This window comes from Octodon degus, unplaced genomic scaffold, assembly GCF_000260255.1.
Source record: "Octodon degus isolate 3935 unplaced genomic scaffold, OctDeg1.0 scaffold00060, whole genome shotgun sequence".
Classification (NCBI taxonomy): domain Eukaryota; kingdom Metazoa; phylum Chordata; class Mammalia; order Rodentia; family Octodontidae; genus Octodon; species Octodon degus.
The window spans coordinates 5,243,821-5,247,479 of record NW_004524636.1 but is presented as its reverse complement, the minus strand read 5'-3'; the positions used below and the strand labels follow the sequence as shown (position 1 = coordinate 5,247,479).

At 44.5% G+C, this 3,659-nt stretch overlaps 1 pseudogene; it reads right to left on the bottom strand.

Moving 5' to 3' along the window:
- The window catches only part of LOC111817515, a 2,546-nt pseudogene extending 842 nt beyond the window's left edge, over window positions 1–1,704 (bottom strand).
- Window positions 1,705–3,659: the final 1,955 nt, after the last annotated feature.

Genomic DNA, 3,659 nt, shown 5'->3' with positions numbered 1-3,659 from the left:
GGGCTGCGGGGTCTGGGGCGGCGCTGCGAAAGCTGGGCACCGAGCGCGGCGCGGCGGGGCGAGGACTCCGGCGACCGCGGCGGCGGCGGCGCTCGCGGCTTTTAAAGGGGACGCCGCCTGCCGGCTGCCTCTCGGCTGGGGCTGAACACCTCCCCCTCGGCGGCGCAGCTCGCCGGGGATCCCCGAGAGGCGGGAGGGAGCGGCGCGCAGGGGTGTGGACGGCGCACCCAGGCGGCCGCGGAGGGGTGGGGCACAGGGCGGGGGCGCAGAGCTGCGGAGAGCAGAGCTACTGGCTAGCCGACCCTGGAGAAGATTCTTGCGCAAAATCCAGTTGAAATACCGGTCTGGCCTCTGTGTCCCCACTGGCCCGTTATTTAACTTTCGGTTTAAAATTGTTCTGTATTAGAGGAATTTTGATGAAAAAAAATAGGTTACTAGGTATCTTGGCAAAGAGGTGGAGTAAATACTTCTGTGTTTTCTGGGGTGGGAGAATTTAAAGAAAACAATGCTGAAAAGTGCGTGTTATTTAAGCATTAACACAGAGCTATCCAGAGTTACAGATGTAAATGCATTTGTGTGCATTTACGTTCATATAAATTCAAGGGCACATTTATTTTCACATAACATCTAATATACAAAAATGTATGCAGAGGTTTCTATAAATGTTCATTTATGCCAACATATGCAGAGGAAGGTACAGCTTTCTGTAAACAGGTCTGTGTAAGGGACATGGGTGTCTCCTGTTCACTCCGTGTGTTACATGGACGGTGTGTGTGGCAGCAGGAGAGAAGAGGATGGGAGGCCCTTTTTTTATGGTAGCAATCCTTGTGATATTTATCTTGCCCAACTCAACGGCAGGAGATAAGTAGCCCAGAGGATGGTACAATAAAGCACGGTGTAAGCTAAACATACCAGACAACTTAGTGCCTTCTAACCTATCCCACCCCATTCCAAAAGGTTCCCCGAAGCTGAGACATGAGGCCAAGTCACTTGTCTTCCTTGGCCAAAACACTCTCCCAAAGCAGCTGCACCAGGAAGCTCTCCTGAGAATTGTTCTCATCCCTGCCTGGATTTCGGAAGCACCAATAAGTTGCTCGTATGACTCCCCAAAGCCAAGGGCAGAAAATTGTTGTAAGAGGGTACCATCAGGCTGTGCCGCAGACCTGTCACTGTGGAGGCGGCCTGTATGATTTTTTTTTTCCAGTTGGAGAGCTAAAATAATTCTAGGATCCTCTCATGTAAATTGGATTAGCAACCCACAGAGGGAAGTTGGACACTCACTACTTCTGAAGATTTTGGAAAGGTCAAATGAGGTATTTTGGAGGCCACCTGCCTACTAGGAAAATGAAGAAGGGGGTAAAATATTAAGGAATATACTACTTTGTTCCTTAACAAAAAGTGCGTTGGAGTTGTCACTCTGAATCACTGGACACCACGCAAGTCTGCAGTAACACATATTCTACTCATGGACACTTAACTCAGAAAGTGTTTATGGTACTTCCGAAACCATTTCCTTCCCTATCCAGTTTAGATGAGAAGTTAACAATTGCTTCTGTCATCAGCAAGGTTTTAAAAACAAAACTAAACAAAAACTATATGAGACTTAAATCAGCATGTTGCTTTTAAAGAGGAAGAGAAAGCTGATAGCTGTTGGACGCACCCCAAGAAAGGATGAAAAATGAATCTGGTGATGACATCAACCATGTCTGGCAGCTTTAGGCTTTCGTAATTTGAGAAATGGATACCTTGACAGTGCACATGATTTTGATAATCAAAAATCTGAGAGAAAACTTACACTCTGGAGGATCTATCCTGTGTCTGCATCACCCACCACAACCCTCGTTTTATGTAGGTCGAGCGATTTCTGAGGGGCTGCTGAAGGGCTTTTCGAAGCAGAACTGTTCCTATAATTTGGCCCTATGTCTCCCTTCTAAAAGCAAGGCCTGCTGGTTGTTTTTTAGATATGGCTGCCCTCTTGTGGTAGGTGTGAGTTGCAACACCGGTGAGAAAGAAGTAGTTTCATTAAAGAAGTAGCTTAATTATTCTGCCAAGGCAGATTTGGGGTGCAAAGTACGAAACTGATGTAGAGTACATTCTCCAGCCAACAGCTAGTCAGGACCGATGAACCTAAATAGAGGTAATTCAATTTTGTTCATTCTTTTTACTAACGGCCACCATCCACCTGCAACTCAGAATTGGAGCTTGTTGATTCTTTGCGGTTGTGGGATACCTTGGCTTTGACATATCACCTGCTGCTAACCTTGTTGCATCTCCTCAAAGGAGATGCAAAGGTGTATTCAAAGGGTTTGAGTACTGATGGTGGGATTTGTTTTCTCTAGGTTTATCAGATTTAGTGTTTCTGCTGCATAAGTGGTGGGCAATAGGTGTGGTGGTTATTCAGTCAGCGGATAGTGGTAGTAGCAGACTCAGATACCCCAGAAAGGACAAAAATGCAAAGACTGCAAGGTTAGGCTTCTGTATAAAGACAAAGACAGTTGTTGCTGTTCTGTTCCAATGCTTTCTTGCTAGTTTTTCAAGAGATACTGGAAATCTATATTTGATTGTGTGTGGACATGACCTAGGAAGAAATTAAGTGCTTAAAGAGTCATACTTTGGCAACTTTTCCTTTAGCAGTTCAGCTCAGATAATGTTTAATTTTATTGCATCCTGCAGCTATTAGCATTGTTGCTGCTGGGCCGACCATTATGCAAATTAACTGAAATAATGATCCTCATGTATTGTAAAGGTCACAGCAGGCATGACATGATCCATCTACCTTGTAATTGTCATTCCACTGAAACCTGTGGCAACTCCCCTGAGAAACCTCTTGGCTTTTAGCATGTGTGTCATTTATTACTAGGTGACACCCAACTCCAGTCCTACTTACTTTGCCTGGGTGAGTTTATTTTACAAGAACCAGAAGCCACAAAAAAGAGGAAAATTTACTTGATCAAGCTTATTTCTATTTGGTGCTTGATTAGCTACAGTAGGAAGGACAGGTGGAGTGGAGTGATTTGCAGGCATATGTAGGCGAGTTTGACCAAGATGAAACCCATGACAGTATGTAACTTAGGTCCCAGTGAACACAAATGTACAGTCACAGAACATAGTTTATTTAGGCTTCAGTGGAAGAATGTGGCACGTTCGCAGGTAAGTACTAAAGACAAGGTATCTGCGATAAGAACTTGAAAAAAAAGGGAGACATGAACTATGGCTGCAGCTTTAATGGAGAGATATTTAATTTCTCAAATGGGGACTCAGTAATCCATCATAGAGAGGGCATTCCAGAGGAATATTTGGGCACATAGGAATTCAGCAAGAACAGTGGGTATCTTTATGGAGAACATCAGCATTCGCAGCAATGGAGTTTCCATCAACACCATTAATTACTGAGCTGTACGTATTAGATGCTTTCCATTTGTTATTGCATTTAATCCTCGTATAAACTTTGCACGGTAGGTGTCATTAGCCCTGTTTTACCGATCAACTGGACAGAGAAGTTAAGCATTTCTCTAAGGTCACACAGCTAGCAAATAGCACAAGCAGTAGTTTATTCTAGAATCCATGTTTTTGCCTCCCACTACTACCATTACCACAATAAAACCCTCTCCATTCCATTCAGTGGGACAAACCTAAGCCAAGATGTCAGGTGGGAAAAT